Source organism: Pristiophorus japonicus, chromosome 1 (genome assembly GCF_044704955.1).
Source record: "Pristiophorus japonicus isolate sPriJap1 chromosome 1, sPriJap1.hap1, whole genome shotgun sequence".
NCBI classification, from domain to species: Eukaryota; Metazoa; Chordata; class Chondrichthyes; family Pristiophoridae; genus Pristiophorus; species Pristiophorus japonicus.
Window position 1 is genome coordinate 199,476,769 of NC_091977.1, and position 14,962 is coordinate 199,491,730.

Consider the following 14,962-nt stretch of genomic DNA (forward strand, 5'->3'; position numbering starts at 1 on the left):
ACAAGGGAAATTAAGGATAGTGTTAAATCCAAATTGGCCAGAAAAAGCAGCAAACCTGAGGACTGGGAGAAATTTAGAATTCAGCAGAGGAGGAAAAAGGGTTTAATTAGGAGGGGGAAAATAGAGTATGACAGGAAGCTTGCAGGGAACATTAAAACTGACTGCAAAAGCTTTTATAGATATGTGAGGAGAAAAAGATTGGGGAAGACAAATGTAGGTCCCTTGCAGTCAGAATCAGGTGAATTTATCATGTGGAACAAAGAAATGGCAGACCAATTGAACAAATACTTTGGTTGTGTCTTCACTAAGGAAGACACAAATAACCTTCCGGAAATACTAGGGGACCGAGGGTCCAGCGAGAAGGAGGAACTGAAGGAAATCCTTATTAGTCAGGAAATTGTGTTAGGGAAATTGATGTGACTGAAAGCCGATAAATCCCCAGGGCTTGATAGTCTGCATCTCAGAGTACTTAAGGAAGTGGCCCTAGAAATTGTGGATGCATTGATGGTCATTTTCCAACATTCTATAGACTCTGGATCAGTTCCTATGGATTGGAGGGTAGCTAATTTTTAAAAATGGAGGGAGAGAGAAAACACGGAATTATAGACTGGTTAGCCTGACATCGGTCGTGGGGAAAATGTTGAAATCAATTATTAAAGATGTAATTGCAGCGCATTTGGAAAGCAGTGACAGGATCAGTCCAAGTCAACATGGATTTATGAAAGGGAAATCATGCTTGACAAATCTTCTCGAATTTTTTGAGGATGTAACTAGTAGAGTGTACAAGGGAGAACCAGTGGATGTGGTGTATTTGGACTTTCAAAAGACTTTTGACAAGGTCCCTCACAAGAGATTAGTGTGCAAAATTAAAGCACATGGTATTGGGGGTAATGTATTGACGTGGATAGAGAACTAGTTGGCAGACAGGAAGCAAAGAGTAGGAATAAACGTGTCCTTTTCAGAATGGCAGGCAGTGACTCGTGGGGTACTGCAAGGTTCAGTGCTGGGACCCCAGCTCTTTACAATATACATTAATGATTTAGACGAAGGAATTGAATGTAATATCTCCAAGTTTGCAGATGACACTAAGTTGGGTGGCATTGTGAACTGTGAGGAGGATGCTAAGAGGCTGCAGAGTGACTTGGACAGATTAGGTGAGTGGGCAAATGCATGGCAGATGCAGTATAATGTAGATAAATGTTTGGTGGCAAAAACAGGAAGGCAGAATATTATCTGAATGGTGACAGATTAGGAAAAGAGGTGCAACGAGACCTGGATGTCATGGTACATCAGTCATTGAAAATTGGCATGCAGGTATCGCAGGCGGTGAAGAGGCAAATGGCATGTTGGCCTTCTTAGCAAGAGGATTTGAGTAAAGGAGCAGGGAGGTCTTACTGCAGTTGTACAGGGCCTTGGTGAGGCCACACCTTGAATATTGTGTACAGTTTTGGTCTCCTAAACTGAGGAAAGACATTCTTGCTATTGAGGGAGTGCAGCGAAGGTTCACCAGACTGATTCCAGGGATGGCTGGGCTGTCATCTGAAGAAAGAGCGGATCGACTAGGCTTATAGTCACTGGAATTTAGAAGAATGAGAGGGGATCTCATAGAAACATATAAAATTCTGACGGGACTGGACAGGTTAGATGCAAGAAGAATGTTCCCGATGTTGGGGAAGTCCAGAACCTAGGGTCACAGTCTAAGCGTAAGGGGTAAGCCATTTAGGACTGAGATGAGGAGAAACTTCTTCACTCAGAGAATTGTGAACCTGTGGAATTCTCTACCACAGAAAGTTGTTGAGGTCAGTTCATTATATATATTCAAAAAGGAGTTAGATATGGCCCTTATGGCTAAAGGGATCAAGGGATATGGAGAGAAAGCAGGAATGGGGTACTAAAGTTGCAAAAATAATTAGCCATGATCATATTGAATGGTGGAGCATGCTCGAAGGGCCAAATGGCCTACTCCTGCACCTATTTTCTATGTTTCTATGATCTCAGAAATGCAGTGATCGTGACCATCTTTAAAAAAAGGGGACAAGTCTGACTGCAGCAACTACAGGGGAATCTCCCTGCTATCAACCACTGGGAAAGATGTCGCTAGAGTTCGCCTCAACTGTCTTCTCCCTGTGGACGAGGAGCTCCTCCCGGAATCACAGAGTAGATTTCGGCCCCTACGGGAATAAATTTAAGACAGAAATAGACAGTTTCTTAATCAATAAGGGGATAAGGGGTTATGGGGAGCCGGCAGGGAAGTGGAGCTGCATCCATGATCAGATCAGCCATGATCTTATTGAATGGCGGAGCAGGCTTGAGGGGCCGTATGGCCTACTCCTGTTCCAATTTCTTATGTTCTTATGTTCTTCTACAGACCATCATTTCTCTTTTAAAAAAACGGCTTTCAGAAATATTCCACAATCAAGAAAACTTCCACACAATCACCTTCATACAAACGGAAACTTTTAAACAACATCCTTTCATTCAATAAATGTTATGTTTTTTCCTTCGGCAGCTTAAGTGTCAGTTTTAACTTGTAAGGTTTTTTTTGATAATTTTCACATTCTTTTCTGCTGGCATAAATAACCGAGACCCTCTGGTCCCCATTTCATCCCACTGGCCAGTTTTTTTAAAGATCACCGGGGTCGTCACACACCGTCACCCCAGTAGGTTATTGATGTATTCCTTCTTGTTTGCGCCGTGCACGGTCAATACAGGTTCATTAGTATTAGCTCTGTGTCACCCGTCACGCTTCAAGACACGCTTCAAGGTGTTCTTATCCCTCAGTTTCCATCCTTCCGTAGTTCGCTTTAACCTAATTCTTTATACAGATTACTTCCTTCCCCCTCAATGTTACAGCTCTAACTTGTCGGTGGTAAAAAAAGGTTACTGACCCCAATAGCTGCCACATCGTCTCGGTCGGAGTGTCTGTACCCTGCTCGCAGCGCCAAATGTTGGGGTAAAAAGACTTCTCTTCTTCAAGGTGGATTCCCTGAAATGAGGAGTCGACACCTACTCATATAGGGACCACGGAATCATTCAGACGAACCCTTGGTTCAATACTCCGATCTTTATTCAAGCATATACAGGGGAAGAGTTCCAGACCTTGTCGCCTAGGAATGAACCTTCAAAGAACCTTCCACCCACAGTAATAGTTTTCAAAGTGTGCGACCCTCCGACAAAACCTTCTATGACCACCGGTTGGCCTACAGCTTATCAGCTGATTCGTTGACCCTTATCAGACTGGCTGCTGAGTGGTTTCTCAACCTCTCCATCTCCTCTTGCATGTGGGGCCGATCCCAGCCTTCTGGAATGTGTTGTTCCACAATCTTAACCTTGCTCTGGTTTTTCAGCTTGGACTGCAGTTTTTAAAGATTATCCGTTTCCACGCAAGCAAAGCTGCTCCCTTTAACCTGATTCAAGCATATGCTTCTTACTCAAATGTACTTTTTACTTAAGTAGTACCTTTTTGCTCAATGTACTTTTTTCCACCTTACACTCTCCACAGATGCTGCCTGACCCGCTGAGATTTCCAACATTTTCTGTTTTTATAGCACAGATGTAAATTTAGTCTTCATTTTAAAGTTATACGTTTGTCCTTAGTTTTACGGATCCATTATTATAAATTCCATTTCCACATTTAAAATGGACATTACCCACATGACCTTGACACACAGTAATTATGCCCTCCTCTCAGGAATGATGCTGCAACACCTCGGTTGCGGCGGGGGGCATAATTAAAGTGTGACAAGTTTACATGGGCAGTTTCCATTATAAATGCAGGCATAGGAAGGTATAATGGAACTAAATTGAATAGAAATATGCAGTGTAAGAATTAAAAAATACTATCGATATGCAAGTTTAAGGTTACACCAGTGGTATGATGAAAATCTATGTATTTCTGTGCATTAGGACGAAATGTGCAGAGCAGCGGCGATTTGACACCATGAACTCGAACTGATTTATTGTGTTCCTTTTTTGGGACGGGGGAGGAATCTCCTTCGCACGTCATCAGCACCCCCTGCGTGGCTATGTCCGGTGACGTGTGGAACCGGTTGCCAGGAAATGATGTAAACGTCGGATTCGAAAGCTGCGGAGAGACACGGGATGAGAGCGTCTGGTCCGTTTCGCTCGAGTCGGGTAACGTTGCTTAATAAAAGGGGTTGTGTTTCGCCATGTCGTCCTTGATGTTGGGTTGTTGTGCAACTTTCCCTCTTACAACGTCGCCCAGTCACTCGGAGTGGCAGTGGGCGTTCGGCGCTTTCACAATTTCAAATGTCGCAATTAAAGGAAATGACCTGTCGCCGAATTGCGTTTTTTTGTTTTAAAACACTCCGGCCCAGTTACACGTCAATGGTTCGATCATTTCAGAGGTCCCAGTAAGCAATGAGATGGGTGAGTCAGTGTCAATCCTGTGACATCCAAACATAGAATGATACAGCACACAAGCAGGCTGCTCGGCCCATCCTGCCTGTGTCGGCTCTTTGTTCGATCTATCCAATTAATCCCATTCCCCCCGCTCTTCCCCATAGCCCTGTAATTTTGTTCCCTTCAAGTATTTATCCAATTCTCTTTTGAACATTACATATCTGCTGTTGCTTATGGACTTGGTCCCATGATCTATTGGAGTGTTGAGAGTACTGCTGTAGAGTCCAAGTTTCTATAAAGAATGACTGGTATTTATATAGCACCTCAGAACTTTAGGACTGCAGTGGTTCAGAAAGATGGCTCGCCACCACCTTCAAGGGCAATTAGCGATGGCAATAAATGCTGGCTTTGTCAGCGACGCGTTCATCCCATGGGCGAAATAAACTAAAAAGCACCTCATTGGCTTTATAGACAATGAAGTACTTTAGAAGTGTAGTCACTGTTGTAAGAGAATGGCCATATTTTGCTGCCAAAATAACTAAGTTTAACGTGCCCACTGTTAATGTGTAAATTGTCTAGTAATATGCTGAGGAAGACATACCATGTGAATCTCGCCAAGTTACTCGACAATTTGTGACATGCTGCTCTGCTGTTAGCCTTGTGAAAACAGCCCGCCCTCAACCACCCAGTGAGTTTCATGAAATTGCTGCATTTACACATTAATTGCCAATTAAACTGGCTGCAGACAGTTAGGGCTGGGATGTCTTTTTAATGATGAGGTTTATGTTCCTGCAATGTCACTCAACCTTTTTTAGCCAGCACTGGAGGGGGCGGTTCTGGATTTAGTTTTCAGGATTGAAGCTGGGCAGGTGGAAGGGATATCAGTGGGAGAGCATTTAGGCGCCAGTGACCATAATTCAGTTAGATTTAAGGTAGTTATGGAAAACGACAAGGATAGACCCGGAATAAAAGTTCTAAATTGGGGAAAAGCCAACTTTACTAAGCTGAGAGGTGATTCAGTCCTTGTGAACTGGAAACAGCTACTTGGAGATACATCAGTGTCAGAGCAGTGGGAGGCATTCAAGGAGGAGATCCGGAGGGTTCAGGCCTCAAATAAAAAGGGTGGGACGAACAAATCTAGAGCCCCCTGGATGTCTAGGGACATACAGGGCAGGATAAAGAGGAAAAAAATGGAAGCTTATGACAGATACTGAGGGCTAAATACTGCAGAATTTCCAGGAGTATAGAAAGTCCAGGAGTGAAATTAAAAGGGATATTAGGAAAGCAAAGAGAAAGCATGAAAAATTCTTGGCAAATAAATCCAGGAAAACGCAAAGATGTTTTATAAATATATTAAGAGCAAGAGGATAACTAAAGAAAGGATAGGGCCAATTAGAGACCGTGAAGGTAATCTGTGCGTGGAGGCGGAAGATGTGGGTAATGATTGAATTTTTTGAAGAGAGTTGATGAGGGTACTGCGTACGATGTAGCATATATGGACTTTAGCAAGGCTTTTGATAAGGTCCCACATGGTAGACTGGTCATGAAGGTTAAAGCCCATGGGATACAGGGCAAAGTGGCAAGTTGGATTCAAAATTGGCTTGGAGGTCGGAAGCAAAGGGTAATGATTAATGGATGTTTTTGTGACTGGAAGGATGTTTCCAGTGGGGTTCCCCAGGGTTCAGTACTAGGTCCCTTGCTTGTTGTGGTGTACATCAGTGATCCAGACTTGAATCTAGGGGATATGATTGAGAAGTTTGCAGATGATACAAAAATCGGCTGTGTAGTTGATAATGAAGAAGAAAGCTGTCGACTGCAGGAAGATATCAATCAACTGGTCAGGTGGGCAGAACCGTGGCAAATGGAATTTAATCCGGAGAAGTGTGAGGTAATACATTTGGGGAGGGCTAACATGGAAAGGGAATGCGCATTAAATGGTAGGACATTGAGAGGTGTAGAGGAATAAAGGGACCTTGGCGTGCATGTCCACAGATCCCTGAAGGTAGCAGGCCAGGTAGATCAGGTGGTTAAGAAGGCATATGGAATGCTTGTCTTTATTAGCTAAGGCATAGAATGTAAGAGCAGGGGAGTTATGCTTGAACTGTATAAAATACTTGTTCGGCCACAGCTGTCGTACTGCGTGCAGTTCAGGTGACCGCGTTACAGGAAGGATGTGATTGCAGAGGAGATTTACGAGGATGTTGCCGGGAGTGGAGAAGCTTAGCTTTGAGGACAGATTGGATAGGCTGGGTTTGTTTTCCTTGGAACAGAGGAGGCTGAGGGGAGATCTCATTGTATATAAAATTATGAGGGCCGAGATATATTGGATAGAAAGTGCTTATTTCCCTTCGCAGAGGGGTCAACAACCAGGGGGCATAAATTTAAAGTAATTGGTAGAGGTTTAGTGGGGATTTGAGGGGAAATTTCTTCATGCAGAGGGTTGTGGGGGCCTGGAACTCACTGCCTGAAAGGGTAGTGAGTTCCAGGCCCCGGAATCACGATGTGGATTTCGTCCCCTACGGGGCACCAGACATGATCTTTGCAGCGCGACAGCTGCAGGAAAAATGCAGGGAGCAGCGCCAGCCCTTATACACGGCCTTTTTCAATCTTACAAAGGCTTTTGACACTGTCAACCATGAGGGTCCATGGAGTGTCCTTCTCCGTTTCGGATGCCCCCAAAAGTTTGTCAACATCCTTTGCCTGCTTCACGATGACATGCAGGCCATGATCCTTACCAATGGATCCATTTCAGACCCAATTCACGTCCGGACCGTGGTCAAACAGGGCTGCGTCTTCGCTCCAACCCTCTTCTCAATCTTCCTCGCTGCCATGCTCCATCAACAGGCTCCCTGCTTGAGTGGAACTAAACAACAGAACCAGTGGGAAGCTGTTTAACCTACGCCGCCTCCAGGCTAGGTCCAAGATCACCCCAACCTTTGTCTGCGCACATTCTGAGGCTGAACTCCAGGATATAGTCAATGGATTTACTGAGGCATATGAAAGCATGGGCCTTACGCTTAACATCCGTAAGACAAAGGTCCTCCACCAGCCTGTCCCCGCCGCACAGCACTGCCCTCCAATCATCAAGATTCACGGCTGGGCCCTCGACAACGTGGACCATTTCCCATATCTCGGGAGCCTCTTGTCAACAAAGGCAGACATTGATGCAGAGATTCAACATCGCCTCCAGTGCGCCAGTGCAGCCTTTGGCCGTCTGAGGAAGAGTGTTTGAAGACCAGGCCCTCAAATCTACCACCAAGCTCATGGTCTACAGGGCTGTAGTAATACCCGCTCTCCTGTATGGATCCGAGGCATGGACGATATATAGAAGGCACTTCAAGTCGCTGGAGATAGATCACAAACGATGTCTCCGCAAGATCCTGCAAATCCCCTGGGAGGACAGGCGCACCAACATCAGTGTCCTCGACCAGGCTAACATCCCCAGTATTGAAGTACTGACCACACTCGATCAGCTTCGCTGGGCAGGCCACATCGTTCACATGCCAGATACGAGACTCCCGAAGCAAATGCTTTATGCGGAGCTCCTTCGTGGTAAAGGAGAACAGCGGAAACATTACAAGGACACCCTCAAAGCCTCCCTGGTAAAGTGCGACATCACCACTGACACCTGTGAGATCCTGGCCGAAGACTGCCCGAGGTGGTGAAAGTGCATCCGGGAGGGCGTTGAGCTCTTCGAGTCTCAACGCCAAGAACGTGAAGAGGCCAAACGCAGGCAGCGGAATGAGCGCGCAACAAACCAGCCCCACCGACCCCTTCCCTCGACGAATGTCTGTCCCAAATGTAACAGGCTCTCGTATCAGACTGTTCAGCCATCAAAAAACTCACTTTGGGAGTGGAAGCAAGTCTTCCTCGATTCTGAGGGACTGCCTATGATGGTCGAGGCAGAAACCTTCACCACATTTAAAAAGTACTTGGATGTGCACTTGAAGTGCTGTAATCTGCAGGACCTAGAGCTAGAAAGTGGGATTAGGCTGGATCGCCTCTTGTTGGCCGGCACGGACAAGAGGCTGAAATGGCCTCCTTCCCTGCTGTAAACGTCTTTGATTCTACGATGTGATTCTCTCCGGCCCAGAAAGGGAACAATGTAAACTGGAGTCTCATTCTTAAAGGTAGTAAATTGTAGAGATTTCAATTGTTTTCTTACTTTTCCTTTTGTTTCTCTTTTCTCTCTCTCAATTTTTATTTTCCCTCTTTATTTCTCTTTCTGTATCTGGCTTGACTAATCCACGCTCCTCTGTTTCTTTCTCAATCCTTAAATCTCAATTGTTAAGAAACGCTGTTGGTCCTGTCGTTCACCAAGATCTTAGATGCCCTGTTGCTCTTCCAGCAACTTACTGGGCAAAAACTATTTTGTGCTGAATGGTGAGAGAAAATATCTAACGAATGGGGTGTGCTGCAAACTGCAATAACAACTGTTTAAATGCAGGAAACTAAATTGAGGGGTGGGGTGAAGGATAAGGGTGCAGCAATAATTCAACAACTGGCATTATACAGATACCTTCTATAGCTACACAAAAATGTTTTATAATAAAAGGTATTGCACTATGGACCATACCCCATTAAACAATTTAGGCAGAAAATCAGAGGCAGATTAATGCACAGCTTTATGAGACATGTTACCAAAATATTGGACCTGTGCCAGGGGGCAGCTTCATTTGAGCATGGTATATTGTGATATGATTCGCTTTATTATTAATATGGTGTGTACACATTCTATGGCCTTATTTCTTCATGCATTTTACTATCTGTCTGTGTTCTAATGAATGAGGGAGCGGGGCGGGTGGTGTTGTACGAGGGGTGCAGAAGGATCCCAAAGTTTCTTGGTGCCCACGGCCCCTAGAATTCTTAATCTAGCTCTGCAGTCAGCTGAATCCCATAACTCTGCCAGTGATACTTGCGGTTAGGATGGGGAGATGATCAAATCTATGGCATGTCAATGCTGTTTACTAACCTGTTTGAGAAAATAAGGGACTGCTTGCAGTATTTCTCAACACCATGATCGCGGATTTATCTGAGATGGCTCAAACTCACTCTCTGAAGGAAGCCTGGACACTATTATGAGGTATGGCTCAGAGACATGGGCCATGTACAGTAGACACCTCAAATCACTGGAGAAATATCACCAGCGATGCCTCCGCAAGATCTTGCAAATCCCCCGGGAGGATAGACTCACCAATGTCGGTGTTCTTGACCAGGCCAACATCCCCAGCATCGAAGCACTGACCACACTCGACCAACTCAGTTGGATGGGCCACATTGTTCGCATGTTTGACACGAGACTCCCAAAGCAAGCGCTCTACTCGGAACTCCTACACGGCAAGTGAGCCCCAGGTGGGCAGAGGAAACATTTCAAGAACACCGTTAAAGCCTCCTTGATAAAATGCAACATCCCCACCGACACCTGGGAGTCCCTGGCCAAAGACTGCCCTAACTGGAGGAAGAGCATCCGGGAGGGTGCTGAGCACTATGAGTCTTGTCACCGAGAGCATGCAGAAAACAAGCACAGGCAGAGGAAGGAGCTTGCGGTAAACCAGACTCCCCACTCACCCTTTCCTCCAATGACTGTCCCACCTGTGACAGAGGCTGTAATTCCCATCACCTGAGAACTCACTTTTGGAGTCTTCCTTGATTTCGATGAACTGTCTATGATGATGATATAGGGATAAGAAGTCCCAGTTTTTGAGCTAGCCTGTCCTACATTGAGCTTTTTAAAAAAAAATGTATTTTTCCAGCTTTAACAAATTCACCCCACATCACTTGCCATTTCCAGTTCAGTGGGTAGCTAAGTTGCTCCAGTTCTTTGTGAAATATGTCGAAGTGGCTTCGAATGATTCATTCTCTGATTTTTTTTTTAACTCTTCCTCTTTCCTTCAGGAAGTGCCGAGCATCTGCTTGATGTCTTTCCTGTGGGCCTGACAAAGGTCAGAAATTTGCCAATCGGGAAAGTGCAGGCATGAACATTTGGCAGTGTATCACTGAATTGTGTCCCCTGTATAGAAACATAGAAACATAGAAAATAGGTGCAGGAGTAGGCCATTCGGCCCTTCTAGCCTGCACCGCCATTCAATGAGTTCATGGCTGAACATTCAACTTCAGTACCCCATTCCTGCTTTCTCGCCACACCCCTTGATCCCCCGAGTAGTAAAGACCTCATCTAACTCCTTTTTGAATATATTTAGTGAATTGGCCTCAACAACTTTCTGTGGTAGAGAATTCCACAGGTTCACCACTCTCTGGGTGAAGAAGTTCCTCCGCATCTCGGTCCTAAATGGCTTACCCCTTATCCTTAGACTGTGACCTCTGGTTCTGGACTTCCTCAACATTGGGAACATTCTTCCTGCATCTAACCTGTCTAACCCCGTCAGAATTTTAAATGTTTCTATGAGGTCCCCTCTCATTCTTCTGAACTCCAGTGAATACAAGCCCAGTTGATCCAGTCTTTCTTGATAGGTCAGTCCCGCCATCCCGGGAATCAGTCTGGTGAACCTTCGCTGCACTCCCTCAATAGCAAGAATGTCCTTCCTCAGGTTAGGAGACCAAAACTGTACACAATACTCCAGGTGTGGCCTCACCAATGCCCTGTACAACTGTAGTAACACCTCCCTGCCCCTGTACTCAAATCCCCTTGCTATGAAGGCCAACATGCCATTTGCTTTCTTAACCGCCTGCTGCACCTGCATGCCAACCTTCAATGACTGATGTACCATGACACCCAGGTCTCTTTGCACCTCCCCTTTTCCTAATCTGTCACCATTCAGATAATAGTCTGTCTCTGTTTTTACCACCAAAGTGGATAACCTCACATTTATCCACATTATACTTCATCTGCCATGCATTTGCCCACTCACCTAACCTATCCAAGTCGCTCTGCAGCCTCACAGCATCCTCCTCGCAGCTCACACTGCCACCCAACTTAGTGTCATCCGCAAATTTGGAGATACTACATTTAATCCCCTCATCTAAATCCTTAATGTACAGTGTAAACAGCTGGGGCCCCAGCACAGAACCTTGCGGTACCCCACTAGTCACTGCCTGCCATTCTGAAAAGTACCCATTTACTCCTACTCTTTGCTTCCTGTCTGACAACCAGTTCTCAATCCATGTCAGTACACTACCCCCAATCCCATGTGCTCTAACTTTGCACATCAATCTCTTGTGTGGGACCTTGTCGAACGCCTTCTGAAAGTCCAAATATACCACATCAACTGGTTCTCCCTTATCCACTCTACTGGAAACATCCTCAAAAAATTCCAGAAGATTTGTCAAGCATGATTTCCCTTTCACAAATCCATGCTGACTTGGACCTATCATGTCAACTCTTTCCAAATGCACTGCTATGACATCCTTAATAATTGATTCCATCATTTTACCCACTACCGATGTCAGGCTGACCGGTCTATAATTCCCTGTTTGCTCTCTCCCTCCTTTTTTAAAAAGTGGGGTTACATTGGCTACCCTCCACTCCATAGGAACTGATCCAGAGTCAATGGAATGTTGGAAAATGACTGTCAACGCATCCACTATTTCCAAGGCCACCTCCTTAAGTACTCTGGGATGCAGTCCATCAGGCCCTGGGGATTTATCGGCCTTCAATCCCATCAATTTCCCCAACACAATTTCCCGGCTAATAAGGATTTCCCTCAGTTCCTCCTCCTTACTAGACCCCCCGACCCCTTTTATAACCGGAAGGTTGTTCGTGTCCTCTTTCGTGAATACCGAACCAAAGTACTTGTTCAATTGGTCCGCCATTTCTTTGTTCCCCGTTATGACTTCCCCTGATTCTGACTGCAGGGGACCTACGTTTGTCTTTACTAACCTTTTTCTCTTTACATATCTATAGAAACTTTTGCAATCCGTCTTAATGTTCCCTGCAAGCTTCTTCTCATACTCCATTTTCCCTGCCCTAATCAAACCCTTTGTCCTCCTCTGCTGAGTTCTAAATTTCTCCCAGTCCCCAGGTTCGCTGCTATTTCTGGCCAATTTGTATGCCACTTCCTTGGCTTTAATACTATCCCTGATTTCCCTTGATAGCCACGGTTGAGCCACCTTCCCTTTTTTATTTTTATGCCAGACAGGAATGTACAATTGTTGTAGTTCATCCATGCGGTCTCTAAATGTCTGCCATTGCCCATCCACAGTCAACCCCTTAAGTATCATTCGCCAATCCATCCCAGCCAATTCACGCCTCATACCTTCAAAGTTAGCCTTCTTTAAGTTCTGGACCATGGTCTCTGAATTAACTGTTTCATTCTCCATCCCAATGCAGAATTCCACCATATTATGGTCACTCTTCCCCAAGGGGCCTCGCACAACGAGATTGCTAATTAATCCTCTCTCATTACATAACACCCAGTCTAAGATGGCCTCCCCCCTAGTTGGTTCCTCGACATATTGGTCTAAAAAACCATCCCTTATGCACTCCAGAAAATCCTCCTCCACCGTATTGCTTCCAGTTTGGTTAGCCCAATCTATGTGCATATTAAAGTCACCCATTATAACTGCTGCACCTTTATTGCACGCACCCCTAATTTCATGTTTGATGCCCTCCCCAACATCACTACTACTGTTTGGAGGTCTGTACACAACTCCCACTAACGTTTTTTGCCCTTTGGTGTTCTGCAGCTCTACCCATATAGATTCCACATCATCCAAGCTAATGTCCTTCCTAACTATTGCCTTAATCTCCTCCTTAACCAGCAATGCTACCCCACCTCCTTTTCCTTTTATTCTATCCTTCCTGAATGTTGAATACCCCTGGATGTTGAGTTCCCAGCCCTGATCATCCTGGAGCCACGTCTCCGTAATCCCAATCACATCATATTTGTTAACATCTATTTGCACAGTTAATTCATCCACTTTATTGCGGATACTCCTTGCATTAAGACACAAAGCCTTTAGGCTTGTTTTTTTAACACCCTCTGTCCTTTTAGAATTTTGCTGTACAATGGCCCTTTTTGTTCTTTGCCTTGGGTTTCTCTGCCCTCCACTTTTCCTCATCTCCTTTCTGTCTTTTGTTTTTGCCTCCTTTTTGTTTCCCTCTATCTCCCTGCATTGGTTCCCATCCCCCTGCCATATTAGTTTAACTCCTCCCCAACAGCACTAGCAAACACTCCCCCGAGGACATTGGTTCCGATTCTGCCCAGGTGCAGACCGTCCGGATTGTACTGGTCCCACCTCCCCCAGAACCGGTTCCAATGCCCCAGGAATTTGAATCCCTCCCTGCTGCACCATTGCTCAAGCCACGTATTCATCTGAGCTATCCTGAGATTCCTACTCTGACTAGCACGTGGCACTGGTAGCAATCCCGAGATTACTACTTTTGAGGTCCTACTTTTTAATTTAGCTCCTAGCTCCTTAAATTCATTTCGTAGGAACTCATCCCTTTTTTTACCTATGTCATTGGTACCAACGTGCACCACGACAACTGGCTGTTCTCCCTCCCTTTTTCGAATGTCCTGCACCCGCTCCGAGACATCCTTGACCCTTGCACCAGGGAGGCAACATACCATCCTGGAGTCTCGGTTGCGGCCGCAGAAACGCCTATCTATTCCCCTTACAATTGAATCCCTTATCACTATCGCTCGCCCACTCTTTTTCCTGCCCTCCTGTGCAACAGAGCCAGCCACGGTGCCATGAACTTGGCTGCTGCTGCCCGCTCCTGATGAGTCATCCCCCTCAACAGCACTCAAAGCAGTGTATCTGTTTTGCAGTGGGATGACCACAGGGGACCCCTGCACTACCTTCCTTGCACTACTCTTCCTGCTGGTCTTCCATTCCCTCGCTGGCTGTGGACCCTTCTCCTGCGGTAAGACCAACTCGCTACACGTGATACTCACGTCATTCTCAGCATCGTGGATGCTCCAGAGTGAATCCACTTTCAGCTCCAACTCCGCAACGCGGACCGTCAGTAGCCGGAGGTGGACACACTTCCCGCACATGTAGTCGTCAGGGACACTGGTGTTGTCCCCGTGTTCCCACATGGTACAGGAGGAGCATATGACGTGACCGAGCTGTCCTGCCATGACTTAACCCTTAGATACACTTAAATTGCCGACAACAATGTTAAAAGTTACTGACTAATAAAGAAAAAGAAAAACTACTCACCAATCAGCAGCCAATCACTTACCACGTTGGCTGTGACGTCACCTTTTGATTTCTTTCTACTTCTTTTTGACTTCTCTCAGCTGGAGCTGCACAAGTCACGCCTCTCTCGACTCCCGCCTCTCTCGACGCTCTCCGGACTGCTGAGCCTTTTATAGGCCGCTGCCTCTCTCGACTCCCGCCTCATGTTTTAAATCGGGGTGATTAAGGTGTCCAAATTGTGTTTTCTGGTCTCTGGTGATCTGTCACTCTTGCCAGACAACTCAGTTCTGTTTGCACTTACCACTTTGTTTATGGATTGTTCTGTTTGAATTTCCTGAGTCTGGAGAACTGTTTTTAGGATTGTTCTATCATTTAATGACTAAATTCTAAATCATGACACCAAGGTGTGGAAGTATCAATAACATAAGATACATGTAAATGAATGAAAAATAGATTTAAACTTTATATGGCTCCAAGGCACCCACCAGGGTATTCA

The 14,962-nt window shown here is 45.5% G+C and overlaps 1 protein-coding gene across 6 annotated transcripts in view; it reads left to right on the top strand.

The window, feature by feature from the left end:
- Positions 1 to 4,029: 4,029 nt before the first annotated feature.
- Positions 4,030 to 14,962, top strand: part of polk (polymerase (DNA directed) kappa) — a 130,582-nt gene continuing 119,649 nt past the window's right edge. For 4 of the 6 annotated variants that reach the window (XM_070886037.1, XM_070886075.1, XM_070886064.1 and 1 more), the window contains exon 1: positions 4,030 to 4,134. The gene's annotated coding sequence lies outside the window, so the exon portion shown is untranslated. Of the gene's footprint in view, positions 4,135 to 4,205; positions 4,390 to 14,962 lie in introns of those variants that run through there. The other 2 variants (XM_070886050.1, XM_070886045.1) reach the window with 2 other exon arrangements.